General features: G+C 41.0%; 1 protein-coding gene across 6 annotated transcripts in view; it reads left to right on the top strand.

Annotated features, from left to right (window-relative positions):
- Positions 1 to 1574: 1574 nt before the first annotated feature.
- The window catches only part of LOC125447318 (protein phosphatase 1 regulatory subunit 29-like), a 400071-nt gene continuing 385828 nt past the window's right edge, over positions 1575 to 15817 (top strand). For 5 of the 6 annotated variants that reach the window (XM_059640614.1, XM_048521644.2, XM_059640613.1 and 2 more), the window contains exons 1-2: positions 1575 to 1785; positions 3923 to 4106. The gene's annotated coding sequence lies outside the window, so the exon portion shown is untranslated. Of the gene's footprint in view, positions 1786 to 3922; positions 4107 to 8843; positions 8953 to 15817 lie in introns of those variants that run through there. The other variant, XM_059640615.1, reaches the window with a different exon arrangement.

Genomic DNA, 15817 nt, shown 5'->3' with positions numbered 1-15817 from the left:
TTTGGTGTAACAACAGTTTGAAGCTCCAATTTCTTATCGTTCCCAAACATCTAGAGCTGAGAACACAAATCCTGGGGAACTGAAGGATCTGCTTTTCTCCTGTAGATAGGTTCAAATAAAGCAAGGTGTGAGGAGATGGACCATGCTATATTCTAGATGCTGAAGGATAGAGCTGGAGCTAATCTTTACACACTGTTATTTACGAAGATATGCATTGCAAATGTGCTTCTTTTTCATCTTAGCCAGTCCCTTCAGGATTGGGGAAGATTTCTTTTGACTGCTTTTGAATGGGTTCTACAATGGCTGATAAGTTCGATGTGTGATTTGTGGACAGTGCCACATGGGGGGTAGGTGCTGCTTGTGCGGCAAACATGCACCTCCTAATCAGACAGCCACAGTTTCAGTGTCTACTTACAATCAGTCATTGATGATCGCTCGCAGATGAGGATGACTGTCTTCCACTCTCAGGGTGAGTCTGTCGGTGGCTGTACAGATGATATGGCTACTGCAGGCACTACTTACAGTTGGGGCAGAAGGTGGTTGCAGAAAGGACTGAGTGGGGTTTTCGTGTGGCCACTTACAGATGGCCTACTTACAGGTGTATAAGTGAATTGCCAGTTAAGGTCCAATCTACAGTTAAACATAATTAAAATCCAACTATCATTGCAGACTGGTCTAGATGAGTTGAATTCTCTGTTTCTATGATGCACCTTCTGTGTAATTCCAGTATTCATCTGTTTGCATTCTTAATTTTGACCATATCATTCTAGACCCAAAGTCAGACAGGGCTAGACAGTGGATGGGGTAATATTTAAGGAAATTCTTGTCTTGATGATAAATCTGAATCATAAAGCTTAATTATCTCAGTTGCAACTGTCATATCATATGGTGCGCAGTGGATAACGTTTTGACTGATAGCTTTGGGCCAGGTTTCTTTACTCTACAAACATTTCTTGAAATCCCTCTCAAAAAATCTGTACTGTTCGATTCAAAAAAGCTTTGTTAGTGACCCAGTGGTGGGGAGATGGCAGATGTGGATCCGGAGACCTAGAGCAATACAGCAGAGCTAATCGGCCTTAGGGCTATTTCTCAAACCTTCTGGCCATTGAGTGTTTACCTCAGGGAAAGTTTCTGCCTTTCCCCTACTTACAGCCTGGGGAAAGTGGATAGTGACTGGAGAAATATCTAGGAATAGGAAAAGAAGAGCATAACATTATCTCTTTAAAATGATTCATCTTGAGCAAGTAAAGACTTTCTCCCAACTGTCAGGAGTGAGAACATAATTAGGGACGTTGATCTCTAATTACATGTTATATATATTTCTTTTAATATTCAATATTTTTCCAATTCAGTCTAAAAAAAACTCTACTTGAAATCAGCACGCAGCAATGCTAAAGCACAAACCTTTTTAATTAAGCCAGTCTGAATTAATCAGTTTATTTTGAGCAATAATATTCCAGCTTGGTGCAGGAGCTTGAAGCTTTAGCATCAGCAGCAGGCTGCCCAGTCTCTCTCTCGCTCTGTGTATATGTGTGTGTGTGTGTGTGTGTATTGAAGAGAGTCGGAGACAGAGAGCGTGAGAGAGAGGGAGCCAGCTAGCCGAGAGACTATGAGTGGAGTTAGCTGTTCATGCACATAACCAACACACGGCACTGCAGAACTCACAGCAGCTATTTATCCATTTAATCCTCAAAATTTCATTTCAGGGGATTTTGCCTTCACACGTTGGCGAGCCGAGCCATTTGTGGGTCAGCCTTGGAGACGGACGCAGCCTTGCTGTTTAAGGTATGCAAGATTTTAAATCTGTCTTCCCGGGGTGGAGGGAAGCAAAAATGTCTCTATTCCTCATTTTTGCATGCAGGGGAAGTGTGTGCATATGCGTGTGTGTGTGTCTGTGCGGAGACCTGAGGCTGCAAGTTTGCTTTTCTGTTGAAAAATACAACGATGGCTAGCAATAGCACGGTTCCGATGTTTTTTTAAATGAAACCCATGTCTTGGAAGAAGGTAAATGGATTTTAAATAAACATCCAACAGTGGTAGCCCTAAGCAGAAACAGCAGAGCAATAAATTATCAGCTTAGGAGGTGGCGTGGACAGACAAAAAAAAAGCAATATAAATTAGTGTGAATTACCTGACGCGAAATCTCTTTGATAAATCTGACTGCCCCTCAGTCAGTAGGTGCACAGGAGCTGAATGGTTTACAGAATTGTATTATTCCAATGAAATTTGCAAGTCTTACGATCTCCTGAAACTGTAAGTTACTGTACCTTAGCGAGAAGTGATTTGTGTGTCCGTATGTGTGTGTGTGTGTGTGTGTGTGACTTTGATTAAATAGAGCACAAGTATTATTACATCGCATCGCCAGCAAAGTACAAAAAATTCCTCATACTTAATTCAGGGGCTTGACTGATGATTGCACGGCAGATATATATTCCTGTAATGTTTTACTCTGCAATGAATGGGGCATAGCCTTGCAATGAAACTGTGCATTTCGAAAACAAAACACTCATCCATTGAGTTGGATTCTCCACCCGGGGATCTTGCATTTTGTCGGTCGAGACTCATCGTAAGTTTAGTCGACAATGGTTTGAATGACCCTGATCGACACAATGTATATAGATCGAGAAACATGTAATGTAGAACTGATGTGTGCAGCAGGCTAATAATTTATATTGCAGTCATCCTGCTCCTGACAATAGCCTTTGAATAGGTGTCAGTGGTGATTGTGGAATTAGAATTATATCTTGAATAAAATAATGCATAGCTACGTGTCCTTTTCTTTAAAAAAATCTGCCTTGACGTACGGACATAGATAGATGACTATGCATGGATATATAGCTACAGGCTGTTGCATGTAAACGATTGAATGTTTTGCCTGGAATTCAGTTGTAAATCTCAGTAGTTCGACAAAGCAAGGAGAATATTGGAGCTAGGATGTTGGGGGAATATAGAAGTTCTGCTCAGTGTGATGTACAGAATTATATGAATGGATCAATAGTTAACCAGATGAGTGTATCGATGCACGTACCCAAATATGCCAAATAGAAAGTTTATGTAAAACCGTTTTAACTTCAGAAACTCTGCTGTTGGCATTTCTTGGAAATAAGATATGGAGTCTTATTATTCTGCTTTGATTACTAGATGCTGAAGACCTCTGATCTGAGACTGTTAAACAAATTTGCAAAGCTGTACGCAGCTGAGTAAAGCAGTCTTGATTTGAGCGTTCTGATCTATAATGCATGAATTGTATGAATCAGGCTGCATGGACATACTGTGTATCCGTGTGTGCCTGCACCTGTATCAACTTAGCGATGTATAAATAATGTACCTTAATGAATATTACTGATTTGTAGTAAAATGTCATAAGTACATGTTGTGCCCAACAGTTTAGGCTTTATTTACATCTGATATGTTGTTTTAGATATATATATAACACACAGAGAAGTTATATACACTGTCATGCCTGTTAGCCATCACCAATTTCTGCTTGTCCATCTGTTTTGAAGTCTTCATAAATTATGCCTGGTTATATATTTTTTATCTATGTGTTTGTCCTTTATCCATCTAACTATATTTTATAAATGATCAATCTGTCTGTTTATCTATCTAAATTCTTTCACTTTCTAGTAATTAATTTCAAGTATCTATCAATGCATTCTATGCCTGTGTATAAGCCACCATTTCTTTCTCTTGTTGATATATCTAAAGATATTTTCATCCCATACTTATATCTATCTGTTTGTATCTCTGTATGTCTGTTTCTATCCATCTGTTTAGATTTCTTCTATCTCTGTATACACGTACATATCATGTTTCTCATTTGCTTCCTGTGTTGGACTCTTGTGTCCTGAGATGCTGTTGGAGGGAAGATGAATGTCTCGTTGATTTAATCAATATTTTGTAAAATTCATTTCTGTTGCAGGGTTTGAACTCCAGCTCCTGGAACTGAGATTCAGACACCCTGCGAGGACAAATAAAGAAAATTGAATACCCTTTTTTTTAAATAGACAAAACAGACATTAACAGAGCAGGGGATTTTAATCAGCTGTGGTAGAAACCGAAAAGTCCTAGGATGTAATCACTTCTGCATTTAAATAATCAAGCAGGTAAGACACTTTAATATCTATGTGAAGCTCTTTTCTGTATTTTGCAGCTTTTAGATTAAGAAGCATTATGTTTCCTTGTACATTAGAATGGCATTTAGTCTCAAACCAGAACTAATCAAATACTGTTTTAATGCATGGACATTGCTTAAAAGGGCCTGTGCTGATTATCTCTCAAGGTATTTCATTCAGGCAATGTATGACAGGGTTCCAAGTTGATTGGAAAGTTGTGATTTTCTGGGAGTCATTGCAAACACTGTGAGAAATGAACACTTTCTGTCTGGACCTCACAGTCTGTGGCTTGCACCCGCTGCCGGAATATGAATCGAGAAAAAAATGACTGATACAATACTGTGGTTAAACAAGCTTATGATTTTGGAATGCCAGTAGGTTTCAGTGAGATCAGCTCAAGGTAAGACCTGTTCAGAATTATGACTGATTTTTGTAGAGTAAGTAGGGAGAAGCAGTCTCCTATGGCTGCAGACTTGGAACCCTAAGTGTTATGAATCTGTGGAATTCTTTACCACAGAGGGCGTTGAGGCTCGATTGTTAAGTATAATCAAGGCTGAGACAGATAGATTTTTAAGCAGTAAGAGAATCAAGGGTTATGAAGAAAAAGCAGGTAAGTGGAGTTGAGGTTATTGGCTCAGCCATGATCTCATTGAATGGCAGAGCAGATTCGATGGTCGGAGTTGCCTACTGCTGCTCCTGTGGTGTGTGGTCATATGGATAATTGCCTAAAGAAACCAGGAGGGAAGAAAAGACAAACTTATTTCATGCAGTTTGTTGTAATGGTCAGGAATGCATTGCGCGGAAGGGCGGTGGAAGTATGTGAAAGAATCAGGAAGTTTTGGAAAGTAAGTGAAATTTTCAGAGCTAAAGGGAGAGGTCAGAGGATTGGGACAAATGTGATAGCTCTTTCATGATGGTTTGAATGATCTCCTTATCTGTATATAATTTTACAGTCTGAATCTAGGCATTGCTGTGTCTGTGTTTGGTGCTCGTTGCCATTTCCGGCTTACCCCTTTAAATTGTTCAATTGTAAATGGGACATCCCAGCAAGAAAAGATCACTGCTGATATGTGACTCAGCCAAATCTGCTCATTTGCTGTTTCTACTGAGTAGGATTTTCAACCCTCCAAGATTGTCCTGAACTCTCCAGGACTTAAAACTGATTGTGTGTAACCCAGGAGAAGAATCATAAAGGAGGAGGAAAGGAGTTTAAATAGCTATGTTTTTATTAAATTTTCTCTCAATTACACTGTCAACTGAAACAAAACTATTGCCGGTGTGAGTTAACACTCATGATGTGTGTGGTGGTTGAAGGCTGGTGGTCATTTGGCGAAACCTTCAGAAATGTATTGAACTCACATTGGTAACCCTCCAGTAAATTACAGATCAAGAGACACTGAGACTGATGTGATAAATGTAGAAACTGAAAGAACGGCAGACGGTGTAAATCAGGAACAAAAACAGAAATTGCTGGAAAAGCTCAGCGGGTCTGGAAGCATCTATGAAGAAAAAATCAGATTTAACGTTTCAGGTCCAGTGACACTCCTCAGGAAGGGTCACCAGATCCGAAACGTTGAATCTGATTTTTTCTTCATAGATGCTCCCAGGCCTGCTGAGCTTTTCCAGCAACTTCTGTGATAAGTGTAGATCATTGCAACCACTGATTGCACAACTGTACAATGATGTTGCATTGTCTGACAATTCTGGGTCCAGTATATTTCAGGTGCAGTTTGTAAAGAACAGTTGCAGCATCCATTTGAAAGAGAAAGTTATTCAACAGTGCAACGTTAAACCCGTGAAGGTATTCATTCATTGGATTCATTGTAATTATTGGAATGATTAAAGTTTTGAATTACTTAAATCATGTAAAACGTATTTTGGTGCGGGTACTGGAGCCTAATGGGCTTACTGAGCATAGCAGTTTTGCTTTGCAAGCTTCCTTTTAAATTTCTTCCTATTTGAGACTTATTCACATTGCTATGCTGATTCAGGTGGAGATGTGAGCAGAACAGGGTTTTGGAAGCTCAGAATGGTTATTTACATAAGTTTAATTGGTTAAGTAAATGGAGGATAATAGGTGGCTGGTGGTGAATATAAGGCCGTGACTTAATTGAATAGCTCTAACTGTGCCATCAGCTCGAATGCTGTCTCAAATGGACTGACAGATATGAAAGCCTCTATCAAATATAGGTGTTGTTTACCTAGCTTTGACATTTACATATTGTACCATTACATGGCAGGCATGCTGAGTGCGGAAAGCAAAGAGTGTGACTTTCTTCAGAAAGCGACTATGAGGACAGCGAAGATGGAACGCAGAACATAATTTCTGTAACTCCCATATCAGTATGCTGCATTCCTGTATTGAACAGGCTTTTGAGGTGGCCTATTCTTTACAATGTATAGGCAAATCCAGATTGTTTGAAGCTTTCTATTTTTTTTCCATTTTTTTACTTTCTTGACCTTAGGTGTATTGTGGGAGACTGACAATCACTTCTCACTTGTGCATAATACGTTGTAATATATTGGTGATCAGAAGTGTTAGCATTTGTTCCTCTTGTCTTTCTCTATCTGTGACTTGGTTCAGGTTATATTATGCAGTTTTTACTGTCACAAGCTCAGCAGTTTACCAATTGCCTGACAGCAATGTTTATATAGACCTTACAGCACAGAAAGAGATTATTTGGCCCAACTGGTCCTTCCACCCCACTTTTTCCAATTTTATTAACATATCCTTTGGTTTATTTCTCCCTCATTTCTAGCTTTCCCTTAAAGGCATCCATGTTATTCACCTCAACAACTTCTCCTTGAACCAGTTGCATATTCTAGGTATATATTACTGCAGATGCTGGAGAGTCATTTAGACTTAATGTTGGCTTGCTTTCTCTCCATGGATGCTGCCTGACTAGCTGTGATATTTAGTGCTTTTGTTTCCTGCAAACTCTAAGTACCCTCTAAGTAATGAAGGCCTTTCCTGAATTCCCTGTTGGGCTTATGAATAACTGTCAGATAGATTTAGCCCCACAAAATTCAAACCCTCTAACTTTTCACCGAACCTAGGTACATGCGACAACAATAAATCAAATCAAGTGAGTTATTTTCTCCCTTTAATCCAACTTTATTGCAACCTTGATGACTTCTTAAAGAATTGACTGGGCAAGGTCAGAAGTATAAGTCTTGTGTTAAACGTTTTCAATGTCAATCTGAAAATTATCAGTCAACCTCACCCTCGCCCCAATGCACCACCCCCTCAGCACCCACAGCCTATTGGTGGAATAAAACCAGTTTTCACTCCCCTTGCTGTCTTCAATTCTAAGGGGCCTCGTTCTTATTTTGGGAATTTTTCTAACAAAGATACAGGTTTCTCCCTGCATCCCTATTTTCCTCTCAATGTTTTCCTCTACTGTGAAGAAAGCCACCCAAAGGCAAAGCCCTACAGCAAAAGGTGAAAAGATCTGGAGAAGCGGAATCAAGAAATAGTGATTCACTTCAACTTCAGATGTCTCCACGAGAAAAGGAGTTACTAAGAAAATTAAAGCGGAAGATGTTTGTTTTATGGGAAGATGCGGCCAGCTGTAGGCCGTTTGGCCCCTCAATCTTGTTCCATTATTCAACTAGGTGATGGTTGATCTGTAGCTTAAAGTCTCCTATGCACTTCAGTTTCAAAACCCTCACCTAAGAAAAATCAATAAAAGTTTTGAAATTTGTAACTAACCCTTAGTCTTAATGGCCTTTTTTGAAGGAGCTCTACATTTATTTGAAGATGTGCTTCCCAACTCATCTCTAAGTGATCTTGGTCACATTTTAGGGTCGTAGAGTCATTCAGCATGGAAACAGACAGTCTAATCAGTACCGTAATCCCAAACTAAACTAGTCCCACCTGCCTGCACTTGGCCCATATCCCTCCAAACCTTTCTTATTCATGTACTTACTTTAAATATTGCAACTGTACCTGCATCCACCACTACCTCTGGATGTTCATTCCACACACAAACCACTTTCTGTGTAAAATAATTCGCCCCTCATGTCCTTCTTAAATCTCTCTCTCACCTTAAAAATATGCCCCCAAGTCTTGAAATCCCCAGGGATCTCGACCAGTGGAAATTGTTTTGTTTTACCAGCTGCATAAAGTCCTTTAAACAGATTAAGAACCATCTATTAAATCACTGCTCAATCTGCTATATTTAGGGGAACACAAAAGCAGTCTATGCAGTGTTATCAAACTGGTTCCAGAACAGGTTTGAGGGGCTGAATGGCTTACTTTTGTTTCCGTGATCTCATGTTTAGTCATCTGCTCCAGGGTTTTCAGTTACTTAGATTTATAGTCAAACCCAGTGTTTAACATCAATGAAAATTCTTCTGATTGAAATAACACTGAATACTACTTTTGAGTTGATAGTGTTTTGGAGATGTTTTATTGCACTTGTATTGTCAGTGTGTTGTCCAGCTGCCCCTGGCACTCGGTCAGCAGTCATCACTTATAATTGCATTTGCACTCTCTTACTAATGACCCATACCTGTTAGTGTATTGCAAGCAAGAGATGCAATGTATGTTCCTATCATCATGCTAGGAAAACAAAATACCATTTAGTGGTCTTGTCACTGATTTCTATGCAATGGCCCTTTATGAAATGTATTTTGTGTCTTTTATAGGGTATGGGCATTAGTGGCGAGACCAGCACTTGTTGCCCATTCTTAATTGCCCTTGGACTGCATGCTTTGCTAGGCCATTCCAGAGGCAGTTAAGAGTCAATGACATTGCTGTAGATCTGGAGTCACTCATGAGCCAGACTGTCTAAGGATCAAAGATTTTCTTCCCCAAAAGCATTCAGAGAACCAGGTGATAAATCTTTATTGTGTTAACTGTAATTGTCACTATTACTGACACTGGCTTTATATTCAGATCTATTAATTGAATGTGTGGGATTTGAAGTCATGTCCTCTGCATTGTCTGGGCCTTTGAATTAGTGGTTCAGTGATATTACCACTTTGCTACCATTTACCCCTATTACATGGATATGTTTACCTGTGTATGTATCTATTGAGGGCAGAGTTATGATCAGCTGTGTTGCTGCCAATTTCCTTTTATTCATTCTTGGAATATGAGCATTGTAGGCAAGTTCAGTAGTGATGACCCATTCCTAATTGGCCTTGAGAGGATGGTAGTGTGTTGCCTTCTTGAACTGCTGCATTGTTTAGGCTTTGGGTACCCCCACAGCACTGTTTCTGTTGCAGTTTGATAAAACTGAGAGGCTCATTAGGTCAATGCAGAGGTAGTTAAGAGTCAACCGCACTGCTTTGGGTCTGGAGTTGCGTGAAGGCCAGACCAGGAAAGGATAGCAGATTTCCTTCTCTGAAGGCCATGAATCGACCAGGTGTGTTTTTACAACAGTCTGGGGGTTTCACAAACATTTTTAATGTGTCTAGCATTTTATTGCAGTTTTATTAACTAATTGAATTTTAAATTCCTATCGCTGTCAGAGCAGGATTTGAACTCGTGCTTTTTTATATCTGGCCCAGTGATATAGCCATTATGCCATTGTTTCCTTTGAAACCAAGCGACCTCTGTATGCTCCCTGTCTGGGTTTGCACACAATGAATAAGTGCTTGGGTGAGATAATGAGGCCAGCTAGTACTTGTGGAGCTGTTCTTCTGACTATATCAATATCTTTTAGAAGAGGGTTGAAAATTGATGAATAAAAAAGGAACACATAAATATATATGCTGTGGAAAAAAATTCATTGACTGGGAGTGACTCAAAGTATGTAATTCAATCCTGCATTCTTGATTGTGAGGGACTGCATTAATTTCAGTCTTGTAGTTAATTACATCATCAGAACCCCTTGATTGAATTATGGCCCTGCAGTCTGCTCCCAGGTACCTGCAACTCAGAATATAATACATGCACCACAAATAGGAGAGGACACGCAGCGCAGATGGGCTAAGTTATCTGATTCTTTTATGGCTCAGCAAGTTTATTGTATGCAGCTGACTCATACACACTGGGGAGGTTCCAGGTTCAAAGCTCAAGCTCTGCTGAATTCCCTAGCTGCAGCTGGGCTTCCAAGAGGGCTATACATTATGTCTTAGCCATGTGAGTTAGGTGAGTGTTGCCTTCACATAATGCCCTGCATGTTGTTGGGTATCCATTCACAGGAGTGCTTGTGAACAAAATTGACTGTTGAGAGTGTGGCTGGTCAGCAGAACACATTTAAACAAATGCCTTAAAGAGAGAGAGAGCGTGCAGGTTTTGGGAGTTTAGGATTAAGGCAGGGTAAAGATATACTTGCAAATGGCAAAATATTTTTGGGGGCAGAATTGGGGGAATATTGATGTTGTCTAGGTTTGGGGACTAGAGAAAACCACAGTGCTCTAATTTCCTACTCTTAATGGCTGTCCAGTGTTCTTTGCTGCAAGTGGAGTCTGTAGTGATTGCAATGAGGTCAGGCAGTTAGACCTCATAGAACCAGTTAGACCTCATAGAATACGAGTTCCCTGATTGGGCTGTTAATCTGGTATAATCAGTGAGCCATGGCTGACAATATGAACAGCAGGGTTAGAGGTTTTGAGAGCTGGCCCTGAGGATGTTGGATCAGTATCAAGGATTGTCCATGTGTAAATAAACGGTGACTTGGGATACTGGCCTCTGTGTACTTATTTCAGAGCCCTCGAGTCATAATGATTTAGAAGCAGGCTATTCATCCCATGGAATCCATGCTAGCTCTCTGTAGAGTAATCCAGTCAATCAACTCTGCTTCCCTGCCCTGCAAACAAATTTTTCTTCAGTACCAGTCCAATTTTCCTTTGAAATCACCTTTGTGGGTGGCTTGTTCCAGGTCATTGCCAAAAGTTTGTCCTTACATTCTCCCTGTCTAAAGTCTCATGTCTGTGTCTCCTAAATCTTTGTACCACTAATTAGTGGACACGTTTCTTTCCAACTTATGTAAAAATGATATTGTTCTGTGCAGATTGACTGAATAACATAGAGTAGGTATAACAGGATTACACTAAGGTGGCTGAAATCATTGAGTAGTTCAGTAGATTGCTGACATTCACTATCAAGGCAAGTTATGGGCTCTTGGCTGAAGTAATGGAATGATCTAGAAACATGGGTTTTCTCAAGCTGCTTTCTCCTTTTCAAAGAGTGAAAGTTTGCCAAAAGGAGTCAAAGTTGTCGCAAAGTGTGTAAAATTTCTAATCTCCTCAGTATCTTTGGAATGAATGATCAATTAAAGTAAGCAGGAGAGATACATGCAACAGATTTTATTTATTTACTCATAGGATGTGGCTATTGCTGGAAGGCCTGGCATTTATTACACTGTTCGTCCCTGAGAATGTCATGGTCAGTTGTTTCCTCAGTTAACTCCCTGTATGAGGGAGGGGTGTTCCAGATACTTGACCCAGTGAAGGAATGGTGATGTATTTCCAAGTCTGGATGGTGCATTGCTAGGAAGCAAGCATACAGGTGGTGCTGTTCACCTTAATCAGCAGCCCTTGTCTTTCTAGATGGTAGCGGTTGTGGATTTGGAATATGCTGTCTGAGTTACTGCATTCCATCTTGTACATGGCACATACTGCTGCCACTGTGCATTGGTGGTGAAGGGAGCAGATGTTGAAGATAATGGTTGGGGAGTCAATCATATGGGCTGTTTTGTTCTGAATGGTGTCAGCCTGCTCGAGTGTTGTTAGAGCTGCACCGATCCAGGCAATGGTGACTATTCCATCAGATCCTGACTTGTGCCTTGTAAGGAAGTGAGTTACTCACCCCTTGTAGCCACAGTCTTTATATGGCTGGTCCAATTCATCTCCGATCAATAGTAACTCATAACACATTGACCATGAAGTTTCAGTGATGCTATTGAATATCAAGAGGAGGTGGATGGATTCAGGACTGTGAACGCTGCTTGAGCAACACGACTAACAGTCCACCTCATGTTGACCAGTCTGAGTGATACATGAAGAGAAATCCAGTCAGAACCAAATAAGTTTGGTTTTGTGGTGTTGGAGGTTGAATGACAGTGGAACAGTGCTTTGAAAGCTTGACCTAGATACAGAATGAGAGGGTGAGCCATGCATCCACGTTGGCTTGCTGTACTATTCTGATTAAGTCAGTCAACCTTGCCGTTTCCTCACGGGGAGAGAAACCTCTACTGATTTATCTTTAGCAACCTGGAAATCTAGATGAAAGGTCAAGGCTAGTAGTAAGGCCAAGAATGAGAAGGAGAGCGAGTTGGTGCCTTTCAGTCTAGTATTGTCCCAGAGCTAGAATGGTTACATGGTATCCTGATTCCAAAAGACGGCATGCATTAGAGGCTAGAGAATGGTAGAATCATAGAGCAGTACGATGTGAAGAAGTGTGAGGCGATACATTTTGGAGCCACAGTATAAAACAAAGGTTGTTATCCAGAAGGGTCTGCAGGAGCAAAGAGTCTTGAAAGTGTATGTTTATAAATTACTGAAGGTGTCAGGACAGGTAGTGCAAACAGTTGATAAAACATTACAGTATCCTAGGCTTCAATAAAAGGGGCAGAGAGTACAGGAGCAAAAAGGCGATGCTGAACATGTAGAAGACACCAGTTCAACCTCAGCTGGAGTATTGTGTGCAACTTTGGGCATCACACTCTAGAAAGAACGTGAACAAGTTGGAGAAAGTTCAGATTGGTCCCAGGGATGCAAAACATCAGTAATGAGGATTGATTGGATAAGTTGGAACAGTTTTCCTGGGGAGGAGATTTTGTAGGAGTTTCAAAATCATGAATGAGGTGCGGGGGGCGGGGGGGGGGGGGGGGAAGGGGGTGCCGGTGGTGCTGGACAAAATTGGTAGTGATTAATCTTTCCCTCCTTGCGAAGGATCAAAACGAGAGGGTGCAGATTTAAAGTGGTTTGCAAAAGGAACAGAATTGAAGGGAGCCTTTTCACTCAGCTTCTTGTTAAAGTCTGAAGTGTGGTGGAGGCATGTTCAAATCAGATATTTAAGAGGGCCTTGGATGGTTATTTCCTCAGAATATTTCACAGAAGAATTCTGTGATTCTGAGTATAGCACAGAAGGAGACTTATCGGCCCATTGAATCTGTGCTGATTCTTTAGAAGAACAATCCAGTTAGTTCCAGCACTCACTCTTTCCCCAAAACCCTTCAAATCTTTCTCCTTCAAAGCATTAATCAAATTATCTTTGAAGGCTCCTTTTGTGCTTTTGCCCAATGTCTCAGGCACGTATTCCAAATCCAAACCCTCCTTGTGTAAAAGGAGATTTTCCTGGTGTTGCCTCTGGATCCTTGGCCGTACGCCTTAAATTGATACTCACTGCTTATTGACCCTTCAGCTGTAGCAAGTTGGGAAGCACAGAAAATACTGCTCAAGGAAAAGATGACATCTGCGTATCTAGAAACAAAGGCAATTCTGATCAATAATTTAAATGTAATGCTCATAAAAAAATGTTTAATGTAAAGCTTGGCCTTAGAGGCATCCCATCAATCAATAGGTCTCAAAAAACCAACTGCGCTTGCATTTTCTGCTGTTATTTTTGATATCACAGAGCTGTCCAAACTGGTACTCAAGATGATGTATCATGAAATGCATTGCTATAGTAACAGGGTAGGCTATTCCAAGCTGTTACCATAATCACCAGTGGTGATATGCAAAGCTGGGACAAATATCTGGGTTTCCCCAAGTTTGGTCATTTCTCAGGGGAGTGCCTTTTCCCTCGCTCTTCTTAATCAAGTTGTGTCAACCTGATTTCAGTTGGCATCAAGTCCAAATTTCTCAAGCTGGCATGAAGCAGAGGCTCCCACTTAAATTGGGTTGAATCATTTTCAGTTCCGGCAGTGTTGGTTCAGCTTGGATGGTATGAAGAGACCTGTTACTATTTGACTATCCCTTATGCCATTAAAATCAAACATCCTCCCAGAGCAGTTTTGAGGCTGCCTGACAACTTTAACCTTTCCATTGCAGTCAGACCTGTCAACATTTGTTAAATCTTAAGCATGAGCCTTTCCGTCAAGTGACATGTTCCCAAGACTCGGCTAAAACAGAAATATGACTCAGGAGCAAAAGCTGGTCTGTCAAGACAGCCACAGGGCACAAGATAAGAATAAAAGAAAGCGGAGAAGGAGACACTGAACTGGTCTCTCAAGCCTGAAATGCTATAGGGTCATGGCTGATCTTCGATCTCAGGAACATCTCAGCAGTCCCAAGTGGCTGAATAGCCTACTTCTGCTCCTAATTTGTGTGTTTATATGTATGGTACACTTGCCTTTGCTGGACAGTGCATTAAGTATAGGAGTTGGCAAGCCATGTTCTGGCTGTACAGGAAATTGGTGAGGCTACTTTTGGAATACTGTGACCAACTCTGATCTCCCTGCTGTAGGAAAGATCTCATTGAATTCAAAAGGGTGTAGAAAACATTTACAAGATGGTGTTGGAGTTGGAGGGGTTGAGCAATAGGAAAAGGCTGAAAAGGCTGGGGCTGTTTGCCTCGAGCATTAGAAGCTAAGGGGTGACCTCGTAGAGTTTTATAAAATCATGAGGGGCATGGATAGGGTGAATAGCCAGGTATTTTTCGCAGGGTACGGGAGTCCAAAATTAAGGGACATAGGTTTAAGGTGAGAGTGGAAAGATTAAATCGGGACCCAAGGGGCAACTTTTTCATGCAGAGGGTGGTGTGTGTATGGAATGAGCTGCCAGGGGAAATGGTAGCGGCTGGTACAATTACCACATTTAAAAGGCACCTGGATGGCTAAATGAATAAGAAGGGTTTAGAGGGATATGGGCCAAATGCTGGCAAATGGGACTAGGTTAATTTAGGATATCTGGTTGACATGGATGAGTTGGACTGAAGCGTTTTTTTTCTGTGCTGTACAACTCTGTGACTCTCTATGTACTTCAGAGCCCTATATCCATATCACTCGATTCCTTAGTGTCCTTCGGGATCTGGTGATTTTGCATGACTGAGAACAGTAAAGAGACAGGGCAATGCTAGCATCAATGGATGTAGTCAGTAACTTCTATTAATCATATTAATAAATGAAGAGCTTTCCAAGTCACTTCTTTCAAATTTTGGGAGAACTTTGAGCGTAGGTGGCAATGTCATGAGACTAGGAATCATGTCATGAGCCTGACGTCAGTAGTAGGGAAGCTACTGGAGAAGATATTGAGGGATAGGATCTATTCCCATTTGGAAGAAAATGAGCTTATCAGTGATAGGCAACATGGTTTTGTGCAGGGAAGGTCATGTCTTACCAACTTAATAGAATTCTTTGAGGACGTGACAAAGTTGATTGATGAGAGAAAGGCTGTAGATGTCATATACATGGACTTCAGTAAGGCGTTTGGGAAGGTTCCCCATGGCAGGCTGATGGAGAAAGTGAAGTCACATGGGATCCAGGGTGTGTTAGCTAGATGGATAAAAAACTGGCTGGGCAACAGGAGACAGAGGGTAGTAGGAGAAGGGAGTTTCTCAAATTGGAGACCTGTAACCAGTGGTGTTCCACAGGGATCTGTGCTGGGACCACTGTTGTTTGTGATATATGTAAATGATCTGGAGGAAGGCGTAGGTGGTCTGATCAGCAAGTTTGCTAATGACACTAAGATTGGTGGAGTAGCTGATAGTGAAGGGGACTGTCAGAAATTACAGCAGAATATAATAGACTGGAGAGTTGGGCAGATAAATGGCAGATGGAGTTCAATCCGGGCAAATGCAAGGTGAT

The sequence above is a fragment of the Stegostoma tigrinum genome, chromosome 38 (assembly GCF_030684315.1).
Source record: "Stegostoma tigrinum isolate sSteTig4 chromosome 38, sSteTig4.hap1, whole genome shotgun sequence".
In the NCBI taxonomy this organism is placed as follows: domain Eukaryota; kingdom Metazoa; phylum Chordata; class Chondrichthyes; order Orectolobiformes; family Stegostomatidae; genus Stegostoma; species Stegostoma tigrinum.
This window is presented reverse-complemented; position numbering and strand designations above follow the sequence as displayed.